At 33.5% G+C, this 19,211-nt stretch overlaps 1 long non-coding RNA gene across 1 annotated transcript; it reads left to right on the top strand.

Annotated features, from left to right (window-relative positions):
* The first annotated feature begins 291 nt into the window (after positions 1–291).
* LOC106059092 (uncharacterized) lies at positions 292–10,961 on the top strand. The gene is made up of 6 exons (XR_008775133.1): positions 292–335; positions 2,351–2,450; positions 4,367–4,521; positions 5,068–5,243; positions 6,001–6,130; positions 10,076–10,961. It is a non-coding gene; the product is annotated as an uncharacterized LOC106059092 (long non-coding RNA).
* The last annotated feature ends 8,250 nt before the right edge of the window (positions 10,962–19,211 follow it).

Genomic DNA, 19,211 nt, shown 5'->3' with positions numbered 1-19,211 from the left:
GTTGTATTTAAAATACTTTTTAGCGCGCTAAAATGGACGGAATGTTAACGCCACATTAAAAGTGATGTAATTTTAATAGCAAAGTCTAGATAATTATAGTAACATACAAGACAGACTAGAACCGTCATGGAGGTAATCAGCACCACAGACCTACATATTATATCTAGACTAGACATGGAGATCTCTTTTAACACTACAAATAATGCGAATTTTTTTTTTTTAAACCCGAGTTGATATGTGTTTTATATAGGTTGCACCACTCGGTGTTTAGGAGTAACATCCCTTGTAACAGTTGTTGTCAACCAAGATCATGGATGGCATACCAGCTGATTTTGGTGTGTTTAGCTTTAGCTTATAGACATAAAATCTTAGATCTAGAATCTATCTTTTTTTCACGCGCTGTCTCACGAAGATTTAAAATAATTATTAGATCTAGAACTTGTTGATGCAAATAAAACAGCGTTCCTTTCAATGTGTCAGTTTATTTCTAGACTCCAAACTTAAACTTATTGATTATTGTTTGATTGTTTCTGTTTAGACAGTTTTAAGTTTACCTAGTTCTAATTCATTGACTCCGAGTGATTGAGTCACATTGGTCTTCAGTAGACAGTCATAAGTCATAGACATAGATCTAGTATATATACACATTTGATCATATCTAGATCTAGATCTAGAAAACAAGACTAGATTCTAATGCAGATTTACATAAATTTGTGGTATCTGACAATTCAGACATGCTCTCAATGTCTCATCTCTCTTGTTCCATGTCAACCGATGTTAGGTCAAAATGCCAAAAAAAAAAAATCATAACTTTCTGTTAAACTTACAGTCATAATTTATACACCATTGGAAAGTTCTGTTAAAGTATTTTAAATGTACTAACGAAAAATTGTTTTTTCAACGATAAATTTTTTATTTCTCATCCATACTATTAGTGTCACTCTATCAGAAGCTTCTTTTTATATGTCATAATATACCATACATCCTAATGCTCCCCTCCCCAAGCCATGAATTTTAGTATCCCATGCCTCCATATGCAACAAAATTTAAAAGCCCTACAATGGACTACATACATTTCATTTTGTTTTTAATAATTAGTTATGACTCAGTGGTATATGTTTAAAATTCTTGGTCCTGACCACAAATGCATTCACTCATTAAATCAATAATTCTCACACTTGCAGTGGATGATAAAATACAAATATTTAACCTATTCTTTTTAACTGAAGCCTTAGACAACTAAGCTATTGTCTAGATTGAAACTGCAGCGGTTAAATTTACCATAAAAATTTATTTGCAATTTCTACAAGCTTATCTATATTTGAGAGCCAGCATTTTAAACTTTTTTTTGTTTTGTTTTTCTAATCTGTATGAAAGCATGTGTGTGTAAAAAAAACTTTATTCTAAAGCAAAAATTTAAAGTCCTAAAAATTGTCACAGTGAATATAAGGGCATGTTAAAAGTGTAAAGGTGTATGTGTTTGGTGGGTGGGGGTATAACACAGTTTGTAAAGATTATTCTAAATTTATAAGGTGCCTCTCTAGATCCAGATCTATGACAAAATAAAAATCAATAAGTAAAGAGTTGACTAAGTAGCAAATAAAGAAATGATTGTAGTACTGGTTGTTCCACTGAATATACAAGGGCCAAAAAGTGTAGTGTTGGGGGAGGGGGTGTTTCTTTAAAAATAATATATGTGTGTTTTTGGGAGAATTTTAATGTAGGTAGATAAGACTACTACTGATGAACCTAAGAAGAGTTTGTGCATATTCCATAATATGGGTTTTCAGGCCATTCGATTGAATGATCAAAGAGACAAAAAATAAAGGTGGCTTATAAATCTGAGGGCTAGAAAATTGTGTTAGTTGTGGGGTAGCATTTTTATGCAGGCTTTTTTATTGATGGATTCAAAAGTGTTGAAGGGGATATACACATATAGCAACTGTAGCGCAGCATGGGTATCAGATATAGCTATGTGTTTCTAGAATTCGAGGACAGCAGTTTCATAAGATTATCTACAATGGCCAAACTGATAGGCCTAACAAGTGTTTGTGTTTTTGTTTGTGAAAAATAATAGTAGTTAATTAGTGAATAATTTTTATTTTTTTTTGTAATAGGGGAAAAATGAACAGGCCAAATCTACACTTATCTTGTAGTTAGTTAAGCACCACTAGTGATCTGCTGAGTAGTACTATTCATTTCTTTTATATTCCAGCCATCTCCCCTGCATTGTTAGCCATCCATTCTTGAAATTCTTTTGTTTTGATCTCTTGCTATGTCTTGCTTTGTCACAAGATTATAAGAAGTGATTTGCTGAAACTGAAATAGATACTTTTATGTTTGTTTTTAGGTAGTTCTTATGGTGAAGAGTGGTTCAGGCAAGACCAGTATGTGGTCCATAATACTTGCTAATTGTATTGCAAGGGACACAAGAAGAATTGGTGTAACAAGTAAGTTCTACCTCGCACTCATACACACTTAATACTAATGTTTTCATGGTTTGCCAAAAGTTAGGCCATAGAGGCAGTTAAAATTGTTCATATTTCTTGTTAAATCAATTGCCTGGTTGGCAACTATTTCTTGGATAACTGAAAAAAAAAAAAACATTAATATTATTTTATTATTATTATAGCTTTTATATAGCGCTACTTTCATGCTTATAGCATGCTCAGAGCGCTTTTGGTCCAATCTCATTTGTGGACCAGGTGGGGGGAGGGGGTATCTAGGAGTTGGTTTTCCATGCTGCCTTTAGGAACTTAAGGAAACTTAATCATTCAAACATAGCTTTCAAGTAGGTTTTCTTGTAGTATTTTTGCATTTTCCCTTGTCTTTCAACTCATTGACTGCAGTGTTTTTTTGTTTTGTTTTTGTAAAGATACTTTTTTAGAAAATGTATTTTTTTCCTAACATGACTAAAACACAAATTTGTAATATAAGTACTAGCAATAACAATCGACACCAGTACTAAATCTGTCAGACTTTTTAAAAATTTAAAACAATAAGTTTTAGACATTCCTGATAAAAAACAAACATTATTGTTCCCTGGATGTGATCAGTGACAGCTGGGTTTTAAGTCAATTTAAAATTTATCTTTTTAAAAATGTATGCAAAGCAGCAAGTTATAATTTTCATTATTAATTAAAAAATCTCTAAGCTGTATATTTATCTCTGTATATCATCCTCACCTGTCCCTTAGTATATCCATTTTTTTTTTTGTCTTTTGCCTTGAATAGAATCTTTTCAGTGACAGACCCATCCATTCTTTAATGTTGTCTTCCCATCACTTTCTCCTTCTGCCTCTTCCTTTTTTCCTGGTACTGTTCCTTGAAGAGAGAGTCTTTGCAAACCCTGAGAACCTTGTAATTGGTCATTAAGTTTTAGTACCCATTTTTTGGCTGTAGTCAGCAGGTCATTGTGAGTGTGATCCAGTTTTGAATCTTCTCATAGAAAATAGTTTGTTTTTAATTGTGTTATAAACCAAAGGAGGTGATGGGGTAGGCAGGAAATTAGCAAAATAACTGTACAGGATAGACACAAGACAACATATTTCCTTCTGCATCAGTAAACATTGTCAGATGTAAAATGAGAATATTTTACTTTCTGAAGTTTTGAGCAATTAAGCAGCAGTAAGGACTCACATAAGATTGGAATCTTGATTAGATTGTATCACATTCTTAGCTGTATGGCTTGATAATTTTATTTGCACAACTATACATGCTAACTCTGTTTTTTTTATCTTAATCCTCTAAATCTGTTTATTTGAATCTTTCTCCAAACCTCTATATTATATTATGATAGATGTCATAGTAATAGCAATAAGTTTCCTATGCTGAAAGCTAAGTTTATTTTATTACAAAAAAAAATTGTTATATTAATTGTCCTATGCAGGAACTTAAACATGCAGATTATATACTACAGTAGCTATGTTCCTTTGTCAGAGATTTTCATTCATACTTGAAAGTGCAGAGAGAAACATCCTTCTTGTTTTAGAAATTCTTTAAATTCTTTAATGATGTAGTGGTAAATTGTTTTCTAAGTTTTACCTGAAACTGGGTTTTTCTATTAGTGCAATTAGCTAGAACTAATATGTGTGTTTCTACCTACTTTTCATTCATACTTGAAAGTGCAGAAAGAAACATCCTTCTTGTTTTAGAAATTCTTCAAATTCTTTAATGATGTAGTAGTAAATTGTTTTCTAAGTTTTACCTGAGACTAAGTTTTTCTCTTAGTGCAATTAGCTAGGACTAATATGTGTGTTTCTACATACTTTTGGAATGCTGTCACTACCAACCTCTCAGCAATCATTTTGTGATTATGTTTAAAAAGAATTATTTCAAATATTATTTTTTTTTTGTTTTGTCTGCAGTGTTCTTGTGGCATCCAATGATATTGTCAGGAACCAGCCGAGAGTGGAATGAAAAAAAAAAAGCACTAAAATGTCATTTGCTGGCACTGTTGCCTGAATGGCATCAAAAGTCATTTGAAATAAAATGTGCAGTGAAATGAAAAAGTAGACATTTGGTAAGTAGCCTGGTGCGATTTCTCCTGCCTAAAAAAAATAATTTACCTGTATTTTATAATATGACTTTATGGTCTTCCACACTCATAATCACAACAAATTTCCGTACGGATCAATAAAGCAGTCTTAGTCTTAGTATTGATATGCAAGATATGATTCCTTAAGTTTTCATCATTTTTTGTGTGTTGTTGTTGCTGTAATTTCTTTTTTTCGATAAAGATGTATATATAATTTCAATGACATTGTTATAAAGCCAGTCAGAATAAACATTATAATTGACATTTTAGAACTAAAAATGAGAAATAAGATGTTTAAGATGACCCAAAAATTTAACCAGCAGACACAGCTGTACATTAGTTTTCATGTCTGAAATCTTTGTCATGTGTGATACTTTTATGCAAACAAGGTTTACTACTATTAATTGACTAAAATATATGCAATATTTACCACACACTCTATATAAATGAAATTTATAAAATCATCAACACACTCCTTAAAAAAAAAAGACCATCACCAAAGAATAGTAAATATCTTTCTCTTTTTTTTAGGAATGCAAAGCTCAAAAATAGACCATCATTTAGACAAATTCTCATGCACCTTGAGATTGCCTCTGCTAAATTACTTTGGTTCAGTCGGGAGGACTTTTCTGAATCTCAATGAAGTCCTTAACTGAAAGACACAGATTCTGTCATTATCATCAAGATATTCTAAGAAAGGATCTGAGGTATTCTCATTTTCTAATTACAATATATGGATAAAAAACCTGCAAACAACAACACCGCCTATCGATAACGCTCTAACCTCTAGACCATTGGAATGTCCAAAAAACATTCTTTTGGGTCCAGAGTCATTCGCCTATATGCAAATTACCACCCCAGTGGTCAATTGTCACTGGTTCGATCCTTGGTCAGTGCAGTCCCTTTTTTCGTCACATTTAATTCACTACTTTCTCTCATTTAAAAACTCGGTCCCATGTGCTGCTGTTTATTTATGTATGTATCATTAAATGTATCCAAATAAGTGTTTCCCAAATTTTTGTAATAACAAATTTTTGCACATAGGAAAAATTTAGCTTAACATTTATCTAATTTTTAAAGGTAGAATGTTCCTCACATGTGAAATATATATTTTGAAACACATTTTCTATTTTCTATTAGAATTTATGTTTAGCATAAACTTTGTTGTTATAATCAAAATATTGAAAGAAAATGACTTTATGACTTTGGGTCCTTGAAGTGCATACCCGGTATCTTATTTAAATTAGACCCAGCAGTGGTAAGTTCAATGCTAACAAATGGATTTTGAACCCAAGAACCCAAGTTATGTGAAATAATTTTGGATCTTTTCACCTCTTCATTCATAAGTTTAAATACCCCCTAACCTGACCCTTACTTATTTATGATGTTGATGTTTTATTTTCTGTATGATTATTTTGTATCATTGCAAACATTCAATTTTAATAATGAATTTTTTTTTATCAGGTGAGAACAATTACTGACTATGTACAATAACAGTAGTAAGAGTATAATTCGTCCAATCATAAAAGTTCTAGAAAAACTAGATCGACTTGGTAAAAAAACTGACACATAGGTCAGAGTCTGAAGTCACCATGTAAGTAAATTTTCTTGTTGTGTGAGTGTATCTTTATTTTCACTATCTATAGCTCACACTCCACTATCATACCACAAGGGATACTTGGCCATGTAGGCATAAAGAGAAATGAAAAGATAGACTTATGAAAGGAAATAAAGAGGCGGACTTTTAGGCTGAAGTTAAATGACAAGGTAGACATAATGTCAAAGTTAGGGTCCTCAATTGAGGAACTGATAAGACTTGTAATTTACTACACTGTTAAGTAAATATTAACTAGCAATCATAAAGAAAATCTTTATCCATCCATCCATCCCAGTGGCGCTACAGCCCATGGAGGGCTCTGGCCTGCTTCAACACATCCTTCCATTCAGATCTCTTCTGGGCCTTTTGTCTCCATGCCCTGACCCCAAGCTGCTTCAGATCTGCTTCTACATCATCAATCCACCGCATTCGGGGTCTGCCTTTAAGTCGCCTGCCTTTTGGTTTTTGTCTGTAAACGATTTTCGCTCCTCTGTTATCTGACATTCTTTCAAGGTGACCTGCCCAACGTAGTCTGTTCTTTTTTATTTCTGTCACTATTGGTGGGTCTTCATACAATTGATATATCTCATGGTTAGTGCATGTCCTCCACCCTGTTTCATCCTGTATGGCACCATAGATTTTCCTAAGAATTTTCCTTTCCCAAGTATTAAGTAAATTTTCAGATGTTTTAGTCAGTGTCCAGGTCTCACTTCCATACATTGCTGCTGGTCTTATTATGGTTTTGTATATTATTTTATTGGTTTTCCTTGAAATTGTTTTGCTCTTAACTAAATGGTGGGTGCTATAAAATGCCCTGTTGCCTGCTGCTATTCTTTCCTTTATTTCTGTTAGTAGGTCATTTTTGAAATTAATAGTACTTCCTAGATATTTGAAAGTTTGGACGTTTTCAAATTCGTGGTCTTTGATTTTGATATGCTGTCCCTCTGTTTGATTGTCTCTTGTCATTGCAATGTACTTGGTTTTACTGTCATTGACCTCAAGTCCTGCTGGTCGAGATGCTTCTTCTAGTCATGTGAAGGCTCTAGCGATGTCAGAGGTTTCTTTACCCAATAAGGCAATGTCATCGGCATAATCAAGGTATTGTACAGGTTGGCTGTATTTTGTCCCTGTTGGTTGTGGACCCGTGTTTTCTCTCCTGAAGTAGTTAGTGATAGTTCCCCTCATGTATATGTCTTTACTTCTTATAACTCTCTCCAGTGTCAAATTGAAAAGCATGCAGGAAAGTGCGTCTCCTTGTCTTAATCCTCGTTTAATCCTAAATTCCTGTGAGTGTTCTCCTTGTATTATGACTTTGCTTTTTGAGTTGTTTGATGTCATAGATATAAGCCTTGTCAGCTTGTTGGGTATTCCAAAATCCTGTAGAGTGTCATATAGGTATTTCCTTCTGATACTGTCATAAGCCATTTTATAGTCTATAGTCTATATAGAGTTGGTGGATTGGTATGTTGTATTCATGGCATTTTTCTAGTATACATCTTAGTGTGAAGATGTGTTTGGTTGTGGATTTGTTGGGTCTGAAACCACATTGGTAGTAACCTAAGATTTCTTCTGAATATTTTCCAAGCCTCTTAGTTATAAGCCTAGACAGTATGTTATAAGCCACATTTAGTTGAGAGATTCCTCTGTAATTACAGCACTTTAACTTGGATCCTTTTTTGTGTATTGGGGTTATAAGAGCTGTTTCCCATTCTGTTGGTATTACTTCTTCTTCCCAAATTCTTTTATTAGTCTGTGTATTTGGGAATGTAAGTCTTTCCCTCCATATTTAATTAGTTCTTCTGTGTTTTGGTCCTCTCTTGGGGCTTTGTGATTCTTCATGGTCCTAATTATTTCTGATGTTTCAATGAGTGTTGGAGGGTTCACTAAGGGATCTGGTCCCCCATGTTGTTTTCTGTAATAAGCTGACCATCTTTGTTCTCACACATGTGTGATCTAGCTTGAAATCCGTGCTTTTCATCTTTAATTTTCATATACATTCCTCTCATGTCTCCCTCCTTTGCTAGTTTCTCACAACTTTTGTGGCCCTTCTTCTTGCTTCATTGTATTGCTGGTTTCTCTCTGTAGCATTATCATCCGAGCATTGTTTTTCTCTTCTATAATTTGTCTACATTCATCATCATACCACCCCATTCTCTTGTTCTTTTGTTTAAATCCAACTACCTCTTCTGCTGTTCTTTTGATAGCATGCTTTATTATTTCCCAATGCTCATTTATGTTATTTTCGCAGTCCTTTTCTAATGTTGTCAGTTGTGTTTGGAGTGCCATTCTATAAGTTTCTGCAACAAATGGATCCTTTGTGAGTTTTTGACTATCATATTGCTGTGCTCTCTGTCTTTGGTAATTGTGTATGGTACTTATTAAGCTATCAAAGGCTGGTTCATCTATGGAACAACCAGATAGACCTGTTACTACCTCACCCTAAGGTCAATGTTAGTCAACAATCACAAAGAGGAGTGGCTCAACCAATGGGCATCAGGAAACACAGGCAGAGCCATGTACAAAGAAATGACTATGCCTAACAAACTGGATAGTATTAACTTCTTCCCCCGCAAAGAACAATCTACAATCTTCCAACTAAGAACAGGACACACACTTCTATTAAATTACCACCTGAACAAAATAAACTCTACACAACTCCCCCTTTGCAAACACTGCGCCCACCCCTTTGAAACCCTAAACCATATCCTCTTTGAATGCCCCTCCCTAATCCACCTTAGGCAGACCCTACTTCCACTACAGCCCAACATAACCAACACCCTGTACGGCAGTGCTGAACAACTGAAGAAAATAGCACACTTTTTTTCCTTGGCACAGTCTGCAAAAGAGCTCACAGCTCAGCAGCAATAAAGCTGGCTAGAAGAAGTAAAATGGTACTTATTCTTTGTCTAAGTTTAGCTTTTATTATTAGGTGGTCTGAGTCAGCATTTACTCCTCTGAAACTTCTTACATCTAGTATATTTGATCCATGTCTCTTATCTAGGAGTATATGATCTATTTGATTCTGGGTGTTGCCATCAGGTGAGATCCAGGTAACTTTATGAATATTCTTATGTTGGAATTTTGTGCTGCTGATAGACATTCCTTTTACTGATGTAAAATCCACTAATCTTATGCCATTATTGTTGGTCTCTTCATGTAAGCTTTCTTTGCCAATTATTGGTATGAATGCTGGTTCCTTTCCAATTTTTGCATTGAAATCTCCTAGGACTATTTTGATGTCATGCTTTGGTGCTTCATCATAAATTCTTTCCAGTCCATCATAGAAGGCTTCTTTTGTATTATCATCTGCATCTTCAGTAGGGGCATGAACATTGATGAATGATATGTTGAAGAATTTTCCTTTCAAACGTAGTGAGCAGGGTACTGTTCCCTGAAGGAAGGTCTTTGCAAGCCCCGTAGATCTTGTTATATGGCCATAGATTTTAAGCTTGCATTTTTTTTGCAATAGTTAGCAGGTCATCATGGGGTCCGATCGCTGCAGTAACCCTGTCTCAAATCTCGTGGTTTGTGATGTGGTCTTTGAATGTGATAACTAGGATCCTTCTGTCTCATCTCAGTTTCATTGCTAGGATCCTCCTCTTATCTTCTTATCTTATCTTATATAATAATAATAATATTATATAATATATAATCCTCTCTAGCTCTGCAGTCAGCGTCCACGACTGGCAAGCATATAAAAATGTGGCCATTACCAGGGAGCACATCAGTCTGATTTTGCTGCCGAGGGCTAAGCCCTTGTCTTTCCATATTATTTTAAGTTTTGAAAGGGCTGCTGTGGACTGTGCTATTAGGACCAATAGTTTGGTATTCAGAAAAAAAAAAGAAATGAATTTTAGAATGTTATACATCTAGTTTTTTTTTTAAGAGATAGAGATGAGACAACAAAAATAAAGACACTTTTTTTTTCTCTTTAGACTTTAGGCCTGACTCTAAAAAAAACCCAGAAGGGAGCATGACAACCAGGTCTTAGCTGGTACCACAACCTCCTACGAAAATGCGTGCCAGGAAGTCTCGTCATCGTCGCAATAACAGCAGAGGGTCTATGAAAGACATTACCTCTCGGCTCAAATCTCAAGCTTCACTGGACACCCAAACATCAGACAAACTAAACTATAGATGAAGCTGATGGGCAAGAGAATAGGTTAACAACATTAAAAAACGTCAAGTTCATTGTAGCAAAAACTCATCCATTTCTGCCGCAAGGCACTCGCCAATCTCAAAACTTTTTCCTGTAAGTAAAAGCAGAACTCATCCTATGAAGACAATAACTTTAATGATGTTTGCTTTGGCTATGATGGTGGCTGCAGTGATGCTACTTATAGCAGCAAATGCTCATCCCAGGTCAGTGCTGATCTGGAGAACACATGTGACCTATGCCCAGCCCAAAACAGAACATGGAAACTATGAGTGAAAATCCTCTCCGGATATTGACCTCTCATCCTGACCTGAAACCTTATTTCAATGCTGACATAACAAACAGATGGTTTGGTTATTGTTGTATTTGAAAAACACAAATGTCTACCAAAATTAAGGCCCACTTTCTTCAATTCTTTACAAAGGTAACCTGCAGCATGTTAAAAGGATGAAGTTTGTGATAGGCTTCTTAAAAAGTTGGTTCCAATAAAAATTAAACTGAGTTAATTCATAAGTATCAATTTTAACCAGGTGTAATAAATTGTATTTCAAATGTCTAATAAGTCCACTTGGGCATTATTTGTTTATTGGGAGCTCTGTTTGATTAGCCAGTGCACTAGGAATTTTGTCTCTTTCATAAAAATTAGCATTTTAAAAAATGTCCTTTAATCTTAAAGATTATCTTAGCCAATACACAAGGAACTACTGCATATTGGTTATAAGCTAATGCACAGGAAAATAGTATTTATTGACTATTGCTAACAACCAATATAAAAAGGATTTTCAGCCAGTGCATGTTTTCAAGAGGGGAAAATTCCTCTTAAATAAATACACACAATGATTTTGTATGCAGTTTTCTTTGCTTCTTTTCTCCTCATTTTCATCTTTGCTAATGACACTTTTATTTATTTAATAACAATATTTTATCAAATCTTTGAAATATAAAAAATAATTTGAAACTAACATATCACATTTTTTAAAACTGTTTTGTTATGTATCTTAGAACATGGTAACCACTATTGGCAATCCGAGATAATAATAAAAATAGATGCATATTTTTTCATGTCTTTTTTTTTTGCATTCTTAAACAGAATGTATGCAGCCAAAACAGTGTTACCCAACCTAGTGCCTGCAGGCCATATCTGACCCATGATGCAGTGTAGTTTGGCTTTTGAAGCTTCTGCTCATGGTGCAGAGACTAATTTCATTGGACTTGCCTTTTTTTTGTGTGGCCCATGACATGTATAAGAAATTCAGCCTTAAGGCTGGAAAAGGTTGGGCAGCACTGACCTAAATCATCCCTTTTGAGTTTTGTCCACATCAATACATGATTTTATTTCCTGTCCAATTTTTCATAGACCTAAAAAACTTGTAGGATTTTTTAAATGTTGATAGAACAGAAAGAAAAAAAAGTTTTCTTTTTCAGGGTGGGGTGCTCTGTACCCTTAAGTTTTTGGACTAGTATTTAAAAATAGTATTCAGTCCTACAAAAAGATTAGTTTATTGAGACTTAAAATTGTTTTGTTGTTTTATAAGGTCCATTTTAAAAATGTCATCACCTCCAACTTGAATTATTCTCAATATGAAAAACAAAGTGTGAATTATTTTGTCATAGAAACATTTATTAAACATAAACTGAAAAAAAAAAGTTAAATATTATATAAATATTGTATATTACAATAGCTCATGATTTTTACTAACGAGTTTCACTTCAGTTTCTCTGTGGCTAATTACTCTTATTTCATACATTTATAAGTGTATATTTGTTTGTATAGATCTTTATTTATTTTAACACATATCTTCTTTTCTCTAGAACTGTTCTTAAAGTTTACCAGTGACATTTGTATTAGATGTCCAGATGATACTTATTTTTATTTGACCACATAAATTTGTCATTATTCCATTCATTAGACAAACTGCAAAAAGTTTTGCTGGATAAAACTTGCTTCATCAAAACATTGGTTTTGCTGGCTGGACTATCACCTCTTAAAAGTGTTTTCTATGTTGTTTTTTTTACGCTTTATTTTAATTGACATTTATTTTCTTTTGTTATTCATTCTCTAAGTACCAGTATGAAGAAACCAAACAAGCTGCTGAGGGAACATCTGATTAATACTTTTTTATATATATAAATTGTATTTGGTAGCGTTGTTTTTTTCTTTCTAAAGCCTTTATTGTTGACTTAATTTAAAATATTCTTTTATCTCAGATTTGTGATTAGTACATTAAAACAAAAACAATTTTGTAATATGATATATTATTATTCATCACTGTTACTAATCCATATTTTTTTTTTTAGATTTAAACACCTTGTATATTGACAGAACTCTTTTGTGTTCTGATTCCTACAATCATTCTAGTGGTGGCCATTTTATTTCTTGTCATTTGTAGAACTATGATTCAGTTGTTATTGTTGTGAATTAGTTCTGCCAATGGTTATTTATGTATTTATATGGTTTAAAATTTTTAAAAAATTATTGTAAAGACAATCTAAATAATGCCTGTCCTGTCAGGACTTTATTTATGATTAGATTTTTAAATGTCTAGGTAATTAAGTAAAATTTTAATTGCAATATGTGTGTGTATTAAAGAATAATTGTTATCTTTTGCTTGATGATTATACATAGTCTCGAAGTTCAGCCTAACAGACATACCATACACACTCAGTTTGTTCATAAAATAATTAACAATATGTATGATAAGTTAAAAAAAAATATGAGTTTAATAGAATAATATTTATACAATAATATCGAAAGGAATAATGTGAATGATAATTTTTCACAAATAAATATAAAGATAAAAAGTCATAAATTCATTGTAAGTAATAACTTTAAAAAGCATAAATAAAGTAAGCACCAATATGTTGCTTGAAAACACTGACTTCAACATCACAGTTTCATATCGTATGCCAAAGATTGGTCTCTGTAATAAGTTCTGTATAAACTGCCAACGGACATCAATCATGATAGCGGCATTATAGAACTGTCATTAACTTCTGACCAACAATACAAAGATGACGACGACAATGTCCAGGGTAATACCAAAAACCCACAGCATTGAATCAACAATGAAATAATTAACTGAAACCCTATAAAAATAACAATCTCTAAAACTAGAAATACGAACAAATCTGTTTAAAGAATATTGTTACAATATAAAATACAACTCACCCTAAACAGAGGTCAAATAGTCCTAACAAGAATTAATCCAAGGCAATATGGTAAGGCTGACCAGTAGTATAAAACCAAGATTCCTTCAGGACCTCAAAAAGTACATCTTGTCTATCAATTACAATAAGGCGAAAATGCCCCCAAAATAAGAGCTGATAAATTACGTCACTCATGACAATAGGACAAGGAATAAAATGTTGCACAAAATATTGATACCATGAATGACGTCATCGCCTACAGAAGAAAGTGGCGCTATTTGATAGTGTACATTTTTACAAATATACTCAACAACATTACTAGTACGGGCCTCTTGGTAAAGAGAGCAGTTTTGGAGGACATGGTCGGCATTATCTGGTGACACTCCACATGGGCAGATTTTGAGCTTCCGGGCTCTATGTTTTTATTCTAGACATTTGTATTGTGCTAGCATTTTAAACATTATTTTATTGTGCATTAATGTTTATGTAAGAAAAATTTTCCTTATTACTGATTTTATTATGGATAAATATTTGTACAAAGTGAAAAGAATAAGATCGAACTGTAGGCATACAGTTGAATAATTATATCTAGGCCTATATGTCAAATTCAACCCCCCCCTCCAAAAGTTATGAAAAGTTTGTTTGGTTAACTATATTTTGAAATTCATGATAAAATTTTAGTTTAACTACTTTATTTTAGTTGAAAACTTTAGTGCAATCAATAATCAAACTCATTTTGTTATAATAAAAATTAAACTATTTTGTTTTTAAAGCCATAATTCAAATAATATTCTCAGCCTGTACCCAATTCATAATTTGAAAAAACTGGAATTCTTAACATTCATAATCATTGGCTGTACAGATAAAAGCAACAAGGGTGAGGTACAATTCAGTATTTAATCACAGTATTAAGTTACAAAATTTCAAATCTAGAATTAACAGAATTCACTGATCTTTATGACAATTGAAGAAAGCCACAATACAAAGTTGACACTGTGAAAAGTCTTCTAAGAAAAAACTGTCATGCTGTGAAAACTCACTCTTTTTCATTTTGGCTGAAAGAAAAAAAAAGAAATAATTTTATTTAGCTTTTTTATTTTAAACATTAGAATACATTGAATACCAAAGCACGATATAGCTGGAGTATATTAAATGAAGATGTGATGCTCTGTTGAGTTTATAAAAGTTTAGGGCTAGTAGCGGATTCTTTGTCCTCACATGAAATGTATCATGTAATGATAATGCAAAGAACAATCCACAAGTTGTAATTTGTACACTGTAACTTAAAGAAATTTAACAAGATTTAAAAAAAAAAAAAGGTTTAAAAAAAAATACCGCAGGTTATAAGATGCTGTCTTTTCCAAACAGAATGAGACTTTGTAACCAAAAGTATGTTAAGAACTTACATAATAATTTGTATCAAATCAAATCATATACTATCAAATATCTTAGTTTATGAGAACTGATCTGGTTTTCGAAGTTGGCTATAACAATGGAATCTCTAATTGCAGGGGGGCGGTTGCCCCACTAGCTACCCCCTACGGCCACTACTGCTTTAACTGAATGTATTGAAATATAGCCAATAAGAATAATCTTTCATTTACATGAAACATTTTATGAGACATTGACAAATATTTATAAAGATATTTAAAATTAGTTTTAATTTATTTGCATTTTTATATGTATATATTGTGGACACACCTGATTTCTGTATGTGTCCGCAGACCGCATATTATGACGGGTGGCATGCAGCCCATAATTTGCTAACCCTGCTATAGACTATAGTCTAGGTCTAATATTTAATTTAAGTCATTGGTTAATATGCATGACTGAATGCAAGACGCGTTGGATGTAATCATCTTCTTTTTTGAAGTAACGTCTGTATTATAGAAGAAGAGGAAGAGCAATCCCTTTTCTCCATTTCAAGACTTGTCTGTTTCAACCACAAGTGAATATTTTTACAGAAAAAAAAAAAACAAGCACTAATCTAGAACAAAAAAGTGCTAAAAAGAAAGTGTTAGGCAAGATAATTACCGCTCCAGTTCACTTTTGAGTCTCTGGAAAAAAAAAAAAGATTTTAATCTTCTTTCTCTCTCTGACACCTTTAAGAAAAAAAAATGTATTGTCTAAAAATTTTCATAGCTTTTTTTATTCTTACCTGGATTTCTTTGTCTTTCTGTCTGGTTATGTAGTTGTATTTCTGAAGAGAAAAACAAATATTTGTTAATCAGATTCATTTTCTTATTCTATTCTTATCACAATTTTACTTACAGACTTTGTATCAAATAAAAAGGTAACTAGATCCTACACCTTTCAAACTAGTTATGCATGTTAATCAATGACTTTTTGCTAAGTCCTTGGTTTTCCTGGATGATTTGAGCAACCCTTTCCATTCTCTAATGGCACTAGGGAAGAAGGAGAACTTGCAGGAATTTGTTTAAGCATATGGAATAAGGGGTGGTGGTGGATGAGGGGTTAAGTGCTTGGCTTCTGAAACTGGGGTCCTGGGTTGGAATCTTAGGGAAGACTGGGAATTTAAATTTCGGGATTTTTAGGGCGCCCCCGAGTCCACCCAACTCTAATGGGTACCTGACTTTAGTTGGGCAAAGTAAAGGTGGTTGGTCATTGTGCTGGCCACATGGCATCCTGCTATTTGACAGTTGGCAATAGAAACAGATGGCCTTAACATCATCTGCGCCATAGATCTCAAGGTATGAAAGGGAAACTTTACTTTTTTTTTCTGTATGGTCCTTAAGATCAACTTTGATTGTAAAAAGATATAACTTACTGATCTAAATTGTGTCAGCTGTTTTACTAGCATGATTTTTTCATGCTCCACATCCTGAAAAGAGAGCAATTTAAAATATACACAAATTGTCTTGAAAGATATAAGCTACATCCTAATAGCATTTCCCAAGACAAAATTTTTAATCAATTTCTCTAAGACTGATAAATTTTAAGAAATTAAAGAGTTTACCAAAAATTAACCATTTGATATTGAACATTGTATAAACCCACAACATCCTACCCCCGATTACCTTTATAATCTTAAGCAAAAGAGAAGTAGGTCACATTTTTGTATTTAATATAAAAATACAGACTACAGCTAGAAAAATAGAGATTATAACTGAAAATAAGGTATAAAGATTCTTCCTTTTAATGAAAAATAAAATCAGTTTTCTCCAAAATGATTTGTAATTAACCTAGCAATGAAACTGAAGAAATATTTAATTTAAAAAGTTTCAAATATTGAAAAGGGGTTTTAGGAACATCTAATAAAAACAGTATAGGACTAAAACGTTCTGGACAGCAGAAGTGGCTAATGGGTTTAAATGTTGTTTTGTTTGTTTATTTATTAAAAAAAAAACCTGTTATGTAAGGTCATCTGTTTCTGTGGCCAAAGGTTAACAAAGGTGTCATGTGGCCAGCACAACAAACAACCACCTTTACTTATCCTCAACTAATGCTAGGTACGCAATCACAAAAATTAATATCCATCTTCATCAGGACTTGAACCCATGACCCTTTGGTTCAGAAGTCAAGTCCTTTACCACCCAGCCACTATGTTATTTGTTCACCTTGGGTCAAAAAGCTGATAGCATGAGAAAAACCTCAAAGAAGAAGAGGAAGTGATAATTACTAAACTCAATTTAAGTCAGTTGTCTTTGGTACTCGGAGCAGTACACATGTATTGAAGTGGCTAGTTGTTACCCACTATGATGGCTAAGTACCTGAGCAAACATGTCTCTCAGTGAGCTACCACTGTATGCTCTAGCGAGTGTACCTGAGTGTACCTTCACGTGGTGGGGATGTGAGAAAGGCTTGCTAACCAGTTCAAAACCCACCGCTGTTACCCCTATGGGTGGTGAAGGTCCCCTCATGGGTGCGGGTTAGGGTACTAATTGATTAATTTTTTAAATTGATTCTTGTGTTTTCAGGTAAAAGAAATAATTGTACAAATTTCAGCTTAAGATTGGGTGTCAGAGAAATATTGTGTACAAACTTTTGGCCAGACAGACAGACAGAGTGAGTTGATATAAGTTTTTAAATACTTACTATCAACCTTGACTTTATGTTACTAACTTCATTGCTTGTGTTTCTCAAGTTCTCTTCACTCCTAGCTATAACATAGAGATGTAGTTTTATTAGTCTTTTTCTAAGGCAACAAATATTACAAGATTTTAGCTTATTAAGCACTTTGCCTGTATTTCATCAAACAGGAAAAAGTAACAGTTTTTCATCAGCGTGTCATTATTCAAGAAGAAACCCAAAGGTGTCCAAATGGTTTTCCAGACTTTGAATTTGTCCTTCATCTCCATATGAAGTCAACTTTTTTTCCAATTCACCCCAGAGATGGGCCAAACTGAAAGAAGCTGGAGCCTGGAGTTTAAAAAAAGGACAGTAATACAAGGTGGTCTGCAAGAGAGTAAACTACGTGGGCAGTTTCTTTGCAGCTTGACAAAATCATCAAGCTGTTGAAGAAACTTTCTGAATCAGCAACTGTAGGATGGACACTAGAAGCAGCGCACAGAATGAAATCTCTTCAGCACTGCTTCTCTTATTAAGAGACATTTTCACTACTTCAATAGCTGTATCTTTGTATGCATCATCTGACTAGTGGTACTTTTCTTCAACACGTTCATGGTCTCCTTTGTTTTCAGTGCTCTTAAACTACCCTTTATACAAAGTTACTTCCTGAGAGTAACACGGCACTAGTCAGCGCTACGGAAGTTAATCCTTGAAATTGAGGATGACCCCGCATGGAAAGAGTTAATACTCTGTGTGGAATACATGCAACAGGGTCACTAACTGATATAACAATGTGAAAGGCGGGATTACATGAAAGTGACGTAACATTTAATTTATTTAAAAACAAATTTCAGACACTCAATTTGGGGGAATCTTCAAATTCTCCCCCCCCCTCCTCTCCTCACCCGAGCTACGCCACTGGCTTCAGGGCATTTTTCTTAACTTTTGGAAATCATGTAAAATACAAATGGAAACAAAGGCCAACAAAACAAAATAAAATAATGAAACAAATCAAAATAGTAGGACAGGTTCAGTTCAAAATAATCAAAGAACCAGCATCACAGAGGCACAATAGTGTCTCATCTCAAAAACCAAAACAATGGTTTACAATAATATAATAACTGTCATAATCAAATGACAACATCCATGAGACACACTACTGTCTCATATCAAAACAAAAGATGTCTTTTACAAAAAAAACCATACATACTATTTACATAAACCAACTTACTACTAACAAATAAATAAAGTCTACTTAGTTCGTTAACGAAACACTCTTCCCATAACAGTTGCACACTCTTCTTGAGTAACACAGTCAGAGCACAACAACACAAGTATTAGTTAAACATTATGGATGGAGATTTCGTTCAAAATGCACTGGTCAGCTCAAGAGAGAGTGGCTATTGTAAACAGTCAACCGAGAATTAAATAGTATATTAAAGGGAGCTAACTCTTACTGAAAATAAAGTAGCTACCCTTATTGTCCCTCTTGTCACAACACACAAGAACAGATCAGTTCACAATACACAACAAGAACATAAATACACAACAAACACTATTTTAAAAAATTTAAATAAACATTTAGAAATTACACTGTGACAACACTATGGAGAAAAATTTTTAAAAAATCATTTTTTTCCGGCTGGGCAGTCTGGGATTCTATCAGGTTAGTATCTCTGCCCCTGCCTCTTTTACTTTTTTCTGAGCTAATCATGTTTTAAAAAAACAAAAACAAATAATTACTAA

This window comes from Biomphalaria glabrata, chromosome 15 (genome assembly GCF_947242115.1).
Source record: "Biomphalaria glabrata chromosome 15, xgBioGlab47.1, whole genome shotgun sequence".
NCBI lineage: Eukaryota > Metazoa > Mollusca > Gastropoda > Planorbidae > Biomphalaria > Biomphalaria glabrata.
This window is presented reverse-complemented; position numbering and strand designations above follow the sequence as displayed.